This window comes from Canis lupus, chromosome 6 (assembly GCF_011100685.1).
Source record: "Canis lupus familiaris isolate Mischka breed German Shepherd chromosome 6, alternate assembly UU_Cfam_GSD_1.0, whole genome shotgun sequence".
In the NCBI taxonomy this organism is placed as follows: domain Eukaryota; kingdom Metazoa; phylum Chordata; class Mammalia; order Carnivora; family Canidae; genus Canis; species Canis lupus.
This window is the reverse complement of record NC_049227.1, coordinates 44947391-44965590: the sequence shown is the minus strand read 5'-3', so window position 1 is coordinate 44965590 and position 18200 is coordinate 44947391. Positions and strand designations below refer to the sequence as shown.

The window sequence follows — 18200 nt, the reverse complement described above, 5'->3', positions numbered from 1 at the left end:
TTTTTAGAGGTGAAAATATCTTTTCTCCTTGCTCTGATTTCGGTTTTGCCATTGAAGTTAATATCGCTTTTGCTAATTTAGAGTCGTTTTTTTTTAATTCAGAGTTTAAATCAATTTCTGATTTCATTTAGAGTATTCCACACAACGTTCATATCTTTCTCTCGTCACATCCCCTCCTTTAAAGTATTTGCAAGAACTGTGGCCTACCACAAACAGTCAAACATTGGGAAATGACAGTGAAAATTATTGAGTTGTATTCGAGTACTGGATTATTCAAATAACCTAGCAAAGCAACAGCACACATAGAAACACACATCACAATTGCTGATTTAATAACTTACTTTGTTTTCAGAATTTGTTGTTTCTTAGAATGCCATTTACCTGTCTGGGAACACCACTCATAAGTTTTTATATACTGTATTTTTTAAGTATAGATTTATGCTTTGGGATGCCTGGGTGGCTCAGGGGTTGAGCATCTGCTCTTGAGTCAGGGCATGATCCCGGGGTCCGGGATCGAGTCCCACATCAGGCTTCTGCGAAGAGCCTGCTTCTCCCTCTGCCTATGTCTGCCTCTCTCTCTCTGTCTCTCTCTCTGTCTCTCATGAATAAATAAATAAAATCTTTAAAAATAAATAAACTTATGCCTTTTTTTTTTTTCAAGAATGACTCACCATTAACAGCAGACAGGGTCAAGACCATACACTTATAAAATGGCAGTAACTACAAGCATGACTGCCTGATGAGATCATGACTACTTCTTTCCATCATGTTCCTGTCCCTCTTCCCTCAGGTTGGGTGGCTGCCTTTCAAGTGTCCAGAATAGCTGATCTCTAACTTCCCTGGTTCTCAGGCTCTATGCTTGTCCATGACCCATGCCAGTTATCACATTACACAAATGCAAAAAAAAAAAAAAAAAAAGTAGGCATGTGCTAACTTACCATCCTTCCTGAAACAGAGGATAAAATTATACATTTAATTATATATTTATTCCACTTTCAGAGTAGTTGAACCCTAGAAAAAAACTGTCTAGAGAGACATATTAGTCTATCTTGGAGGTTTGAAATATTGGATTAGGCCACCATTTGAATGTTTAAATATCACGTCAGGAAAAGTAAATCAGATGACCTTGAAGACACTTAGAGCTTTAAAATACTGCTAAGGTTTTGATGCCAGGGATTAGCCCATTAAGCCATTGCCACTGGCTGTAAGCATTATGATATTCTGAGGCTGGTGTGAGCCTCTGTACTGCTCAGGGCTTAGTTACTATGGAAAAAAGAAAAATCAGATTAAGCTGTCAGATCCCCAAATTAACATGTGCACCTAATTGGCTTAGTTTGTTATTATTATTATTCATACAATTACAATTTGTATCTAGAGAAAATGTGATCATTATTTTTAAATTGCTATTTCAGAAAGGCAAGTTATCAATATTAACATTGTGACAGAATTAAAGAAAATTCATAAAATGTACAGAAATACAGCTAAATCCAAAATGGGCATATCAGTACATAAGTAGGAACACATTTTCAAGTTCTTGATATGCTTGGCCTCTATCCCATACCACTAATTACTTCTCAGCTCAAATGGGCAAAATCGTTAGCAATTTGCTTGGCAATAGGTGAAAAGATATGTTTCTTTTTTTCTTTCCCTGTGGAAAATTGTCTGCATTGTACTGCAATGCTGAGCAAGTTATTCTTAGCAGCACGTCTCCTCAGACATTTTATGGCAGCTTGGGGAATATTAAATGTATGATGTATGATTAATAAATAATTACAACTATGTGTCCAATCTTTAACTCCATATTCAAAAGGAGTTTTGACTGTGTGAAACATTTGCAAGGAGTTCTGAAAACAATATATTTATACATTTTAATTTAGATTTATTCCTGTGTTAAAGTACAAATATTTACATATTCCATGCATATTTTACATATAGAATTATTTTAACCATTATCAGTATACAACTACCTCCAGGGAGAAATGCAGCAAGGAATTTAGCAGCAGGAAAACATAGTAAACAACAATTTAGGACAGAAGGTAAAGAGCATCGTAAACATGGAGAATCTGAAATTAGAGAAAGAATTTTTAATTAGGTGGAATGTAATCACTCAGCTGGAATTTGTCTACGTTACCAGAACAGGAGCGTTTTGTTATTGTTGTGGAAAGTGCTTTCAAGATATTTCATTAACAAACCAAGCAGAAAATCCCATTTCAGTCTTATTCACTGTTTCTCTCTCTCTCTCTCTCTCTAAGAATACAGTGCAATATGAGCTTAGCTTATCTGTTATTGTGCAGTGATATGATATTGGAATGATTACATCATTTGCAGCATGGTATAATCTTGGTGGGCTTAGGTCCTGAATTTTCTAGTAAAATCCCAAATTCCTACTTGATCAATTCTATGTGTCATCTTTAGATTCCAAAGTTATGGGCATTTGACTATGAAATAAAAAGCTGTAGCTGGTCAAAAGAACACTTCTAATTCCCACTAGACCACACAGTTTGTGCTCAAAAATGTTTCTTAAGCAATTTGTGTTGCAGTCCCTTCCCTTCCCCACTCTTATGCAAAGGCATGAATGCTAGAATATCAAACAGCCTCATTCCACAGCTGAACTAGTATTAGGCAGCATGGCTTAGCAGGTAAAAAGTTTGGTATTTGTGTGCTTGAATTTTAATCCCAGCTTTGCTAATCCTAACTCTGTGTGATGCTGGGCAAATGATTTAACCACTCTGTGCTTCAGCTTCCTCTCTTAAATAGACTTCACGATAATGACAATTTCTCATGGAGTTGCTTTGACCAGTTGGCATGCATGATCATTTGGTATACATGACCAGTTGGTATATACAAAACACCCAATAAAGTACAGAATAGTAAATGTGATGTATGTATTGATGAAATAAACACAGGTGAGAAAGGGGAGCATATGAGTTCAAATTCTCTATTATTAACTCAGTTATTCAGCTGCAGTGCTCTCTTTGTAGTCCAGCTCATAAACCCTAAAAAATGGATTTTGTTCTGTATAAATATGAGAAAGCAAAGTATTGAAGTTGAGAAACTTGCCCATCGTCTCAGCTAGTGACTCCCAATCTTTAAATCTGGATTTCACATCTGTGCTATCTTAACTCTGCTTCCCTAAGGTACCCAGAGATTTTGCAAGCTGATTATTGCCCTATTATATCATGCCTTGACCCTAATTTCATTGTTTACAAAGCTATGTAGCAGGCATAATTTTTAGACATAGGTTGATTGAAAAGCAATGTTTGCCTTCTCACAATAAAGACTAGTGGCTACAGAACCAGATTCTAGAGCAGAAGAGCCTATGTTCATAATATCAGCTCCACCACTGCCTGAGTGACTGTGGGCTAAATCTCTGTGCCTCAGGGTCCTCTTTTGCTATGTGGGCATAATAGTACTTAATTCAGGTTATTTAAATTTTAAATTAATTAATAAAAATAAAGCACTAGAATAATGGCTGGCACATAGGAAGCACTACAGAAATGTTTCTTGTTAATACATTTATCATAACTACTACTGCTCAGGAGGCCTGGGAAGGGTTAGAGAAGAGACATTTAATGGTACTTCATTGATGTAACCATGGTCCCACAGAAATAAGTAAATGTATTCCCAGCTTTCATTCAAATAGAAAGTCATTTTTCTTGTCAAAAGGGATTTAATCTTCCTTCCTCACAAACCCTTGCTTTAGTGTTAAGAAGGACATTGATCCTCAAAGAAGAGACATTTAGAGATACAGCTCAGCTTAGAGATACAGATAGCTGGGGATTATACAGGCCCAACTAATAATAAGCAAAAATGTTGAAAGGAGGCAAAGCTCTCCATAAAAACTGCTAAAGAGCCAGTGTCTAATAACTAGTCTTTGGTCAAGTACATAAACAAGAAACTAAAAGGGAATGGAAGGGGTCCAACTGACCTGGATGAATGAGAACAATGTCACGTGCAGGAGGTGGAGACTGGAACAGAGGCATCCCCTTGGTCAAAGCCTATGGAAAGCAATGAGTGAAGAAGAAAAGAAAATTAATTTCAGAAATCTTGTATAGCCTTGAAAGTTGGTCATAGGTATGTACACAGTACATAGCTCTTAGTACAGAATGTAGTCTTAGTTGTTTTCTATATTTGCAGAATTCTAAGTATAAAAGTACTTTCAGGTCCTTTCAGTCCTTTTACAAAGAAAAGTTGCCTCAAGAGGCTGAACCCCACTCAGCTGTTTACTTGAGATTCTAGGGTTCATAGTGTACAAAATAAATAGCACTTACAATATTCTCTCTTAATAAGGCTTATTTCTGAGTGGGCTTTTCTTAGGCTTGCCTTGGTAGAGTTTTAGTTTCCCATTTGCTTTGTCTTTTGTTTTCGGGAGAGGAGAAAACTTGAACAGATTTGTTGAGAGACTCAGTGAATGGGTCACTAAGAGGATTGTAGATTTTAATAGACTCTTCTCTTGCCTTCCCACGCAGCTAGCTATTTCCTAAAATCCTAAGTTTGAAGGATTTGAAATAGAACTTTAAATATTATACAGCTGAATCATCAAAGGGTTTTAAACCTGCCACTGGATGAAGGGCAGAAAAAGGACCACCTGATCTAAAGCTGTGAATTCTTAGCACTGAGGATGGTTCCCTGGAGCAGAACAGAGAAAAACAGGAAAGGAAATGCTTAATTGAACCAAAATAGGCTACTATGATATACATGGAAAGCAAAGCTTTAAAATGATAAATTAAAATAAAAGGTAAAGACAGTAAAGATGATGTTAACTTTCTTTCTTGGAAGCTGCTAACTTATATAGGGCAATGGCTCTCAGAGGCTAGAAAAAGCACTGGTCCATAGTGATGTTTTCAATGATTCCCAACAAAGTGAGGACAAAATGGTAAGTTTTTTCATTCTGTGTTTTTTTAAATTACTATTTAAAGGATTATTCCTTATTCTGGGAGTGTGTTTATTAGCATTTTTGTATTAAATATCCTTTAATTGGAAGAGATGGTGATAACATAAGGTAGTTTATTTTTTCATTTCAAAGCCTTTACTAATCAAAATTAAAGGTCAACACTATAAACCCCTCAATCAAAAAAAAATCTGATTTGTGAAAAACAAAATCTGAGACCCAGTAATCTAAGTCAGTTCTTTTCCAGAGAGTGAATTAGAATTACCTTAGAAGCAGTTTCAAAATAGACACATCCACTCCCCTCTGCTGTGAGCTCTCAGAAGGAAAGTGGAAAGAGAAGGAAGAGAGATATGTATTTTTATTTAAGATTCTGATACAGACCCTAATTGACATCCACAGTTCTCAAGAGAGAATGATCAACTATCATCCCTGGAAGACTCATATCTTCTTTACATTTGTATTTTTTTTTAATTTATTCACCTCTGTGGACAGGAGACAAATAGTTTTCAATGAAGTTTCCTAAATGAGAAGAATAATATTTCGGGAAACAAGTTTCTCTGCTCCACATAAAAAAGATCTTTGAAGGGGAAGCTTCAAGCAAACGACAATTCTTTTCATAAAGAAATCATAATACGAAAACTCTAGGGATATAACAAATATATTCTTGACTGTGGTGGCAGGCTAAATAAAGTCCTTGAGCTAATTTTAATGGAAAAAGTTTCCACATACAAACTGAGTAAGTAGATATACTCTATAAATATATATTTCTTGTGCTCTAAAAAGCTACATGGGGGAATGCTAGAACAAATATTCAAATTGTGTAAGATGGGTGGAAGTGGAAAAGTAAACCCAGGTTCTTTAACACTGTGAAGCAAAATAAGATATTTAAGATACTGAGTTCTTCTCTGTCTTTGAATAGATTAGTCTAGTATCATTTTTTGGCTCCAATTTGGTTGATTTCTTCACTGGCCAAATATATCTATATATATTTATTTATATGTGTCCTTATTTATTGATTTCCATGATGGGCTATACTTCCTTACACGTAATACTGCAACTGAAGCTGTATACCCTATTCCCTTCCCCCATCCCACCCTAACACTAGCATAAACTGTTTAAACTCCTATGCAAATCCTACTAATTCTCTGGTGCCTCTTCTGTTTACACAAACAGTGAACACTTAGTATGTGACCAGGCACTTGCAAGGCCCTAAATGGCAATGAAGGGCAATAATAACTTTTAAGCAAATTATGGTTTAGGTGTGAAATATGGCTTAGAAGTCTTGAATAGAAACAGGGAGCTTCATTAGGAGGCTAAGGCAATAGTCTAGGACAATGATTGTCAAAGTATGGTCTTCAAATTGGCAAAAACAAAATCACCCAGCAACTTGTTAGACATGTAACAAGTTATAAATTTTTATCCCTCATTCCAGACCTACCACATCACAAACTATAGGCTGTGCCCCAGCAGTCTGCACTGTGGCAAGCCTTCCAGGAGATGTTGATGTACACCAAAGTTTGTGAACCACTGACTTAGCAGAAGAGTGTTAGGAGACAAGATTACTGGCTGTGGATTGGAAAATAGAAAATACCTTCTACAGATGTTACTGCACTGAAAACATGATGACTGATAGGTGACAAGGAAGAAATGGAATAGCATTTGAAGTTTATGGTTTGTGTGATTGGTGCCTAGTGGAGCCTTTCAGAGATAGAGAAATATAGGAAAATATCAGGTTTGAGGTGGTCAGTGCATAAAATAAATGCTTATTTCATGTTGGGATGTGTCAAATATGAAATATTGGACATTCAAGTGAAGATATCCAGAATGGTAGGATAATAGAGAGATCTAAACAAAGGTAAAGGGATTAAGGGTTTAAGGTGAAGGGATTAAGATAAAGGTGATCTTAGGAGTGATTAAAGTTAAATAGCTAATAAAAAAAAACAGGAGGAAGATATGATTTTACTTATACATAGAATATGAAAAAGCTAAACAAATGGACAAAAACTACAAATGAGATATCATCTCCCACCTACAGAATAGCTAAAATCAAAAGCACAAGAAATAACAAGTATTTCAAGGATGTGGACAAAAAGATACATTCGTTTTGGTGAAAATGTAAATTGGCGCAGCCACTGTGGAAAAGAGTAGGAGGTTCCTCAAAAAATTAAAAACAGAAATGATGCAATAATTCCACTACTGAGTACTTACCTAAAAAAAAAACAAAAACAGTATTTCAAAAAGATATGTGCATCCCTGTGTTTATTGCAGCATTATTTACAATTGCCAGATATGGAAACCACTTATGTACCCATTGATAGATAAATGGATAAGGAAGTAGGGTATAGATATACAATGGAATATTACACATCCATAAAAAGGATGAGATCTTGCCATTTGTGACAATATGGATGGATCTAGAGAATATGATTCAAAGCGAAATAAGTCAGACTTAGAAAGAAAAATATCATAGGATTTCACTCATATGTGAAATCTGAAAAACTAAATGAATGAATAAACAAGTAAAAGGAAGACTCAAACCCATAAACAGAGAACAAATCCATTGTTGTCAGAGGGAAGGAGGACGGACAGAATGGATGAAGGGTAATGGGAGATATAGGCTTCCAATTATGGAATGAACATGTCATGGGAATAAAAGGTACAGCATTGAGAACATAGTCAATGGTATTGTAATAGTGATAAACAGTAACAGATGGTAGCTACCCTTGTGGTGAGCATAGCATAACACATGGAGATCTTGAAGTGCTAATAAAATAACATTGTATGTCAACTAGACTAAAATAAACATTTGTTTTATAAAGCCAGACTCAAAAATGTAGAGAACAAACTGGTGGTTGCCAGAGAAAAGGTGGATAGGGGGAATGGGAAAAATAGATAAAGGGGATTAAGAGCCACAAACTCCCAGTTATGAAATAAATAAGTAACAGGGATGAAAAGTGAATCATAGGGAATGTAGTTAATAATATTATAATAATGTTGTATGATGACAAATGGTAACTACATTTATTGTAGTGAGCTTTCTGTAATGTATGGAACTGCCAAATCACTATGTTGTACACTCATAACTAATATAACATTCTATATTAATACTTCAATTTTAAAAAAGGTGGAAGTAACTCAAGGAGAATATGAGAAGTGACAGAAACTGAAGATGGAGCCTAGAAAACACATTTAAAGACTAGATAATAGCAGAACCTAGGAGAGGAAAAATACGGAATTTTAGAAATTCAATAGTTTCAAGAAGGAGGAATTAGTCCACAGTTATAAATGTCACATAAAGGGGCACCTGGCTGGCTCAGTTGGAAGAATACGAAACTCCATACTGAGTATAGAGAATACTTAAGTAAATAAAAACTTTAAAAAATAATAAATGTCACAAGAAGATTAGAATAAGGAGAGAAGGATACCTGGATGGCTCAGCGGTTGAGCATCTGCCTTTGGCTCAGAAAGTGATCCCAGGATCCAGGATCAAGTCCCGCATCGGGGTCTCTGCAGAGAGCCTGCTTCTCCCTCTGCCTGTGTGTGTGTGTCTCTCTCCCTTTCTCTGTGTCTCTCATGAATAAATGAATAAATCTTAAAAAAAAAAAGAATAAGGAGATATCCATCACATTTAGAAATGAAGATAGTTGTGACTTTGCTAAGAGAAATTTCAGTAATAAAGAAATGAGAATATAGTAGGAGAAAAAAGGAATGAATCAGGACTTTTGGTTTCAGCCCCAATATGTAAAAAGCTTAGAATTCATCACTTTTATCCTTACAACAAAAAAAGTTGGACAAACTAAAAATAAATGACTTTTGTTGGATTCATCAGAGAACTGAGGTTTCAGGGAAAATCATTACCTCAAAATTGGACAGAAGGGGAATCATTCAGGAAGAAAGGGATCAGATATATTTTTCTGAAGTAGAAGCCATTGTTAGTCATAAACTGATAGGAACACTTAAAAAGTAATTTTGGAAAATTGCTGGAGGATGACAATGGACTAGAATAAGTGTGAGAAACCCCTGGGAACCTTCATAATATCATAGACACTTCTTCCAGGTGATGGTCTCAATAAAGTTTCTCCCTGAACCGGTCATGGTGAGGAAGGGATTCCACTCTAGGGTTATGGGGAATAACCAAACACACAACAGCTGACCCTGGACATATGACTTGACTGTAATTTATTAGTCACATATACTCACAGCCCAAGAGTGATGAATATTGTATGCAATGCAGGAATGCATGAGGGTTTCACTTGGGAACAGAGTGAACAATAAGGTGCTATAGGAGGCAAGCTTAGTAATAGCAAGAGGGTGAGGTGACCCTGAGTTCCTACATAAGGATGGATGTCTGTGACAGTATGTTTTATCATAAATCCCAGCTAAACAGAGGGCAAATTAGGGTAGGCCATTCAAGGCCCTCCTGATTTTACCAAATGCCAAGGAAGCACATAATTCTAGGCTTTGACCTTACACCTCAGGCAGGGACACTTATAATCATTGTGAACTATGTCTCAAATTTTATCAGAATAAAAATTGTGCTCCAGAGTGAAATTTTTTACCAAAGCTTAGCCCAGTTAGAGAAAGGGTATTTTTTCCACTCCAGGCTTAGCTAGCCTTTCCATCTCATAAAAAGGAAAATAAAATAATCAACATGAGTCAAGATTTCAAGAGCGTAGATAGGAACAAAAACGAGAGTAGATAGGAGCAAAAGAAAAATCAAACAAAAATCTATACCACTGGGGAAATAGTTGCAAAAGTCATAAACCTAAAACACAAATCCATTACAACACTGAGACTTAAATGGAAGATTATGAAATGCCTCTCTCCCCAAACTTCACCATCACACCAGCAGGGCTCTAATATAGTGACAGTGAAATACAGCTGGAAGAACTGCAAGACACAGACCCTCTCTAAGAAGGAGACATTAGGAAATTGCAAAGTCAAGAAGGAAGACAGAAGCAGGACACTAGAGAAAGTGAAGCCTATGACACCTATAGTTACAGAAAATATTAAATGCACCCCACTTCTAGCCAGATCACCAGATGTCCTCATCCTAAAGACTTAGTTACCTCAATTCTTATTACCTGATCTGAGATGCCCAGCTTTTGACAGAAAATTACAAGGCTTGGCAAATGCAATAAAAAATACAGAATGAAAAGACAAAGCAACCATCAGAACCAGGCTTGCTACAACACAGATGTTAGAACTGTCACATGGGGAATTAAAAAAAATGAGTAATATGTTAAGGGTTCTAGTGGTAAAGTAAACAAACATCTGATAATATGAGAAATGAAAACTCTTAAGAAAGAACCAAAATAAAATGTTAGAAATCAACAACATTGTAACAAAAAAGAAAGATGATTTTGATTGGCTCCTCAATAGATGCAACACAGGTGAGAAAATAACCAGCAACTGTGATGATAATTCATCAGAAACTTCCCAAACTGAAATACAAAGAAAATAAAAGAATTTAAAAAAATAAAACAGGCATCTAAGAAATACCAGACAATTTCTAAAAGTGTAACGTGTGTAATTGGTATATCAGAAGAAGAAGAAAATAAAACAGTAATGGATTGTAACCCAGAGTATAAAATAAATACTCATGGGTCTATCATGATATAAATAGATGATTAAATAAATTACTAATGGGGGAAATGGATAAGATGTCCAGGCAGAAAAATTCCAAATAATTATATAGGTGCTTTACCCTAAAAAAAAAAAAAAAAGCATAATTTCTCCTTAAGAATTGGTTGTGCATTGGAACTTCCTTCCATTGCACAGGTGTCAGGAGGAAAATATAGACTTTTCTATGAATTATTTCAAATTGGATAATCATATGCATTAAAATAAATTTTGGTCCATGCCTTACACCATATAAAAATAATTCAAAATGGGTCATATACTTGAATGCAAAGTCTAAAACTAGAAAACTTTTAGAAGAAAACAAAGAAGAAAATCTTTGTGACATTCTACCAGGTAAGTTTTCTTAAATGTGACACCAATATCACAATCTTTAAAGTAAAAATTTAATAATTTTACATAAATCCAAATTAAGAACTAGTTTTTATAAAAATAGTGTTGAAAAATGGAAAAATAAGTCATTGACGGGGAGAAAGTACGTGCAAATCATAGAAATGTTAAGGTACTTGTGTTCATAATATATAAAAACTTACAACTCAAGGGTAAGAAAACAAACCAATAGTGAAAACTGACAAAAGATCTGAATAATTTCTTCACCAAATTGGATATACAAATGACATGAAATAATGCTCAACATTATTAGTAATTAGGAAAATGCATTAAAACCACAAAAATACCTAAACACTCACTAGAATGAATATAATCAAAAAGGCATTCTAAATGTTAGAAAGAATGTAGGGACACTGGAATTCTCATACACTACAGGTAGGAATGTAAAAATGGTAATAAGCACTTTGGAAAAAGTTTGTTAGTTTCTTTAAAAAGTTCAGCATACACTTAGCATACAACACAAAAATTTCACTCCCAGGTATCTCCCAAAGTAAATGAAAATATATGATCAGATAAAGACTTCTACATGATTATTATAGAAGTATTATTTGTGATACCCAAAACTTGGAAACCATTCAATTGTCAAAATAAATGAACCAACTCTGGTATATTTGCGTAATAAAATTCCACTCAGCAATAAAAAGAAACACACACATATATAAATGTAAAACACAAAAGAACCTCACAACACTATGCCATATGAGAAAACTTATATACAAAAACTACATATTGTACAAATCCAAATGTTTGAAATTTCTAGAAAAAATAAAACTATGAAGACAGAATCAAATCAGTGGTTGTCTGGTGCTGGGAGTGAGAATGGGGTTAACTCTAAAGGGCATGAAGGAAATTTTTGGGGTGATGGAAGTGTTCTAAAACCAGAATGTGATGACGGCTGCATATCTCAATATATTTACTAAGACTCATACAACTATATACTTAAAATAGGTAAAATTTCTGGCCTGTAAACTATATCTCAATAAAGATATTTTAAAACACAGTGAGTATTTGCTAAAGGATGCAGAGATTTTACTTACTTGAAAACTATGAAAGGAAAGACATAAGCTCAGATAGAAAGTAAATAGACTTGATGGAGATTTATTTTCCCCTATAAAACTGAGAAACCATTGAGCAAATGTAGTACAAAGAAGCCAGTAAAGAATAAGAGGTTAAAAACATGGCAAAGAGAGAAAATCATTAATAGATCTGGATCCTTGAAGAAACTCAAAAGCAAGTAGAGTCACTTTAGGCAAAAAGGATTACCTCATCCTCTGCAATGGAGAGGAGTAGAAAAGACGATGAAATTAAAGAAAACAAATGGTGGTGATGGGGCAAAAAGGCAGCAAGAGCTCTATCCTGGTGGTGTCACTTACTTAGAATTAAATGGAAAGAAAAATATATTTCTTAGTCATTCAGATTCTTCCTAATGGTTACAGACTCTTCAATTAGCTAGTGTGAATGCAGAGTGGTGTTCTTTCTAGCTGAAGTGAATTTATACCTGTAGTTATAACAATCCAACCTGGCAAAAATAATCTTCAGCATCAATCAAGGAGGAGAGGTGTGTACAGTTGGGGGTCTGAGTGCAGAAGAGTTTAGAAAAGCACCTGATTGCAACTGAAGAAAAAGCTGATTGGAATCTATAGGATTCCTGAGAACTTGACCTACAGCTGAGCTTGGAGGTAAGGAGTAAATAATTACCTCATTTCTCCTGTTGGGCATTTTCCTTCAGCTCTTCTCCATAGCACAGGGTGGATGAAAAAAAAGGCTGGTGGTTAGATGAATCCATTAATGCTCCAAGTATTTCCCAGAGGTTTCTCTAGCAACTGCTTTAACTCAACTTGATTGCTCTAGCATCCTATCTTTCTCTGCAACTAGTCCCTACATCAACCTACCACCTTCTAGTTCCATCTGCCACCATATTTTACCTCAAAGTCCTCTATAATTATTTCACTTGTGCATATCTCTTCTCTGTTAAGAGCATTATGTGCAGGGAAACCATTTCTTAGGATTTCTTGGAGTCCCACTTTAGTTCTGAGCAATTAGTAGCACTCAAGATTTGTTAAATTGAAAATAATTTAAAATTATCATGAAATAGCTACAAATAAGCTATTTGGAAACAAAATCTTTTCTAAAATATTAGTGATAATTATGTGTGTCCAATCTAATTTCTAATTTATGTTCTGCCACCAAAGAGCTTGATGGCATTGGGCAAGTAATATAACTTCTGTGAACCTACTTTTCTTAATCTTGGGTTGGCTTAGATAACTTAATGGGTTGGATTAGATAACTTAAAAAATTAGCAATGATTTGTTTTTCCAACCTTAAGTGAGCAAGGGGACTGATGCTAATTGTTTAAAAACAAAAAATAGGTAGATGACTGTAAGAAAGAAGAGAATCAGATTTGTTTATCCCTAGATTTACTATTATAATTTCATGGCACAGAGTATAAGACATATAACATTATTCTGTATTTAAATATTTGTCAAGAAATTGATTTGTTTGCAAATATTCACAGAAAATTTATTTATAATAGTCAAGAACTGGAAGCAATCCAAATGTCTAGTTACTTGTTAGTGGATAAACAAATTGTGGTATATACAAAGGAATACCTTTCAGCACTAACAAGGAATTAGTCATGGAAGCATACAATAATATGAATGAATCTCAAAATTTGTGCTGAGTAAATGAAGCTATGCACAAAGGCTATATTCCATGTATATGAAATTATAAAGAATTTTAAATAGAAAAAGGAATATATGATATTTTACAGAACAGAAAGCAGATTCTTAGGTGTCAGTTATGGATGACAGAGATTGTCCAGAAAGGAGCCTAAAGGAAAATTGTAAGTAATGGTATTTTCTTGTGTTGCATTGTAGTGGTAGATTTGTGCACATAAATAATGTCAAATGAATGACTGGCAACTGACATCCTTTTCAATGTCATATCCCACTCCTCCTGGGTAGGAAATAAAGCATATGAAGGAATGAAGGAATGATATGTCCATCTCAGTGGTGAGATTGAAGGTAGCAACATGAGTTCATATTGCCCTCAAAAAAAAACCCAAAACCCTAATTTGTCTAACTATACGAGATTGGGCATAAAGAAAATGAATGTGGGGTTTATCTTCGATAGGAAAGCTCTGAAGTAGATAGTTGAGGGGATTAGAACACATCTACTATGGTTGATCATGGAATTCAGATAGTACAGACCAAAATAAAAACAGAGTATATTAGATGCAATGAAAATGAAAGGTCCAATGGAAAAGAAGGACTAGGTGAGCTATAGGTACAGTAGAAAGGTACAGAAATACTGCCAAGTGATGACAGGGTTCCAAGTTTATAGAAATGAAATTGAGATGTTCAGAGTAAGGACATTGACTACAGAATTTTGGAAGATACAAAAAGTGGAAGTTGAAGCTGCTAACATGTATTATAAAGGATGTGTGGGAAATGAACCTTTAAGTCAAATAATTACATATTTGAAAAAAGATTAAAGAATAGGTTGGTGAGTCTCCTCCACCCAACCTATAGCTCTATCTTGCTTTTTTATCCATTCAGTCACTCTATGTCTTGGGATTAGAGCATTTAGTTCATTTACATTTAAAGTAATTATTGATAGGTATGTACTTATTGCCATTTTGTTACTTGTTTTATGGTTGTTTTTGTGGCTTTTCTGTGTTCCTTTCTCTTTCTCTTGCTCTCTTGTCTGTGGTTAGAGGTCTTTCTTTAATGTTATGCTTGGATTCCTTTCCTTTTACTTTTTCTGTATCTATTATAAGTTTTTGATTTGTGGTTACCATTAGGTTCCTATATAACATCTTATGTGTATAGTAAGAATTGATTTTTAATGAAAATTTTTGTTCTATTTAATGTTATCGAAAGAGAAAATAATTTCTAAGAAACGAAAGTTGGTTTTAAAAATAGATGTAGTGATAAAATATAGCACTGTGGAATTGAAAATGACTATTAAAAAATACAAATACATCAATATTAAGTAATTATGCCCATGATAAATATCTATTTCACATACATGAAGAAAATATAATTTTAATATAATGTCTTTATTGCTCAATTTTGAGTCTTTTGGAGCTAGATTTAAGTTCGCTGTAATTTTCACTTGATGATGAAGCTAAAACCTATCTATGAAGTTAGGTTGTTTTTCTCTGAGAAAAGTTGACCCAGGATGGTAGTAAAAAAAAAAAGGAAATCTTATCCATATTAAAAAAGGATTAAGTAAATCTAATGAATTGCTTGAAGAATGGATACTAAGCTATAGTGTAGATAAAAGTTGAGGTTATTGATTTGTTCAAAGTGGAATCTAAAGGCTGAAGTAGAAATCATGGATACATAGCATGAGCAATATTGCTTTCTAATCTGCCCTGCCCCACAATGAAGCACACCATTTCAAGAAGGCATTCAGCTTTGGTTCTCAGATGAGCTTGGTGAGAACAGCTGCAATAGATACTTAAAAGGGATTCTCACTATAGAAAAGGAGTTCCAATTTCCCTTATAGAAGTCTTTGATTCATGATAAAGTCTATGACTAGGAGGTTAAGTAAAATCTAAGCATTTCATAAGGTTGTAATATATACTTTCCTTTTTGTAGCACTAAAAGCTAATGAACTGCTTCATCAAATAAATATTTAGTAATTATTTCCCAAAGAAAAGTGAATTCTTTATAAAGGTGTTACAAAGGGCAGACAATAACAGTATCTATTAAATCTTAACTCTTCACTGCTTGCCAAATAGTGTTCCAAGTGCTATGCATTTAGAACATCTAATTGACAAAAAACAAAAATTAAAATCTAAAAACCATTTAAGCTATTATGCTATTCCCATTTTACAGAAATAAAAATTGAGACACAAAGAGATATAAGAAGGTGACATAACTAATAAATGAAAAGGCCAGAATTTGAATACCAATGGTGTGATCATAGATCATAACTCCATTCATTATAGATACACTAGCCTTTTCATATGTATTTTTTACTGAAGTCATCTTTTTTCCACTGATGTATTTATTCTAACATGGTGAAAGTAGAAAAGGGAGCAGGACAAATTATCTCAGCATCTGGATCACTGTCTGCTTGCTCCTTTGACAACCTTCATCAATCTTTCAAAATCTTCTTCCTGGTTATAGGATTTTTCAATTAACTAGCATGAATACAGAGAACTGTCTTGACTAAATGAAGTTTATTTATACCTATAGTGTTACAATGCAGTATGGAAAAATGATCTTTAGCATCAATCAACTCCAACCCCACAAGATAAAAAATTCCACCTACTAGGAGAGGCAGAAATAACTTTTACAAACAAAAGTTATCAGTTTCCTTTGTTTCTAACAAAGACTGAACTGGTAATTATCTACCTAAAAATCTGTTTTAAAGAAATAATCAGAATTGTGGACAAAAATTTATGTAAAAATGTTATTTATAGTAGCGAAATTTCAAAACTATCTAAATGCCCCTACAGAAAAATAATGGTTAAATAAAGAATTGTGGATCTATAAATAGATTTTCATCCACCCACTGAAAATTATGCTTTGAAAAATAGTTAATGTCACCAAAAAATTATCATTATATAGTTATGAAGGGAAAGGATCTAAATACAAATACATACAAAAAATAAATTAGAAACATACATTCCAAAATATTACCAGTGATTATATCTTGGTGGTGTGATTATAGGGGCTTTTAATATTCTTTTTTTGTGCTTCTGTTTCCCAAATAACCTACAATATTCATTTTGTGGCTTTTATAATAAAAAAACCTATATTAAAATAGAATTTCATAATTGATTTTTGAACAATAATATGATATCTATACTTCATACATTGTCCTATAAATAATGCAGAGAGCTCTATATGCAAACATTTTAACATGCTATTTCATTTAATTATTAAAAGAAATCTATGACGCTTCTGCTTCCAGTGAAGTTCACACAACATATTGGATTTAACATCCTGCCTGAAGCAATAAAACAACTGGATAAAATACATGAAACAATGGTTTTAAAGATGCCAGACAACAGACATTGAAGGATATAATTCCTGAGAAATAGAACTTAAATGAGATGATCCTTAAGATTGTCCCAGCTTACCAATTTGAGAAATTTCTAAGACATGACACAGAGGGGTGAGGAGGAGCCCACACAGAAGATAATGATTCCCTGAGGCAAAAACATGGATTTATGAGTCCAGGGCACCAAAAAAGCCACAATTCACAGGACAGAACACAAAGAAGAGCTACACAGGTCAGGAACTCTGAAGATCCACAATATGCAAGGAAACTGAGGACCTAAAATCTAAGAAAGAACCAGCCTAGATGGAATAATACCAAAGCTTGCACAAGACTGGGAATAGTGCCTGTTCCCACGGTCAAACTGGAAAACATTACACTTAACAGGGCATTGGATGGAATCCTGGACTAAATGCTGGTCTGTTTCCATATGACAAATCTTAAAAACAAGACGAAATGAAAGAAAGAGAGAGAGAGAAGAAAGAAAGAAAGAAAGAAAGAAAGAAAGAAAGAAAGAAAGAAAGAAAGAAAGAAAGAAAGAAAGAGAAAGAAACTGTTTCAAGCAATTTTATTGCATTCCAGAACACACCTCAAGAATATTTATAGCAATACAAAAATATCCAGCACACAGTGAGATAAGATCTACAATGTCAGGAATCAAATTTTTTAAAAAAATAATAATAGGCTTGCAATGAAGCCAGAGAAAATAGCTTACATTGAGGAGAAAATCAAAACTGATCTAGAACTGACACAAATGCTAGAATTAGTGGACAAGGGCATTAAAACAGTTATAATAATGGTATTCCATTTGCAAAAAATTAAGTAGGGAATTAGGAAACATTTAAATGAATCAAAATAAACTTTTGGAGATGAAAACTACTCTACGGAGAAGAAAAATACCAGAAGTGTTAATTAGCAGATTAGAACATGGAGAAATAGCAATAAGGTACCCAAAATGAAACACACAGAGGAACAAAAGAACTAAAACGAATAAGCATGTGTTAACTAAATTGTGAAGATAGTTCACATAATGTAATATACTTATAACAGGAGTCCAAAAGCATAGGACAGAGAGGGAAAGTTATAAAAAAAATCACCCCCCAAAGCCCAAATTTTATAAATATTGTGAAACCGTAAACCCGCACATGTATATTAAGCACCAGAAATACAGACAAAACTACACAAGGCACCAACTCTAAACACAGCTTGAGAAAATAAAATATAATAATATATAAAAAGAAATAAATCATGATGAAGTGGAGTA

At 34.1% G+C, this 18200-nt stretch overlaps 1 long non-coding RNA gene across 1 annotated transcript in view; it reads right to left on the bottom strand.

The window, feature by feature from the left end:
- Positions 1–565: 565 nt before the first annotated feature.
- Positions 566–18200, bottom strand: part of LOC119872246 — a 31711-nt gene continuing 14076 nt past the window's right edge. The window contains exons 3-4 of the long non-coding RNA XR_005361065.1: positions 3929–3998; positions 566–2063 (exon numbers count right to left, since the gene is read on the bottom strand). This is a non-coding gene — a long non-coding RNA (uncharacterized LOC119872246). The remainder of the gene's footprint in view (positions 2064–3928; positions 3999–18200) is intronic.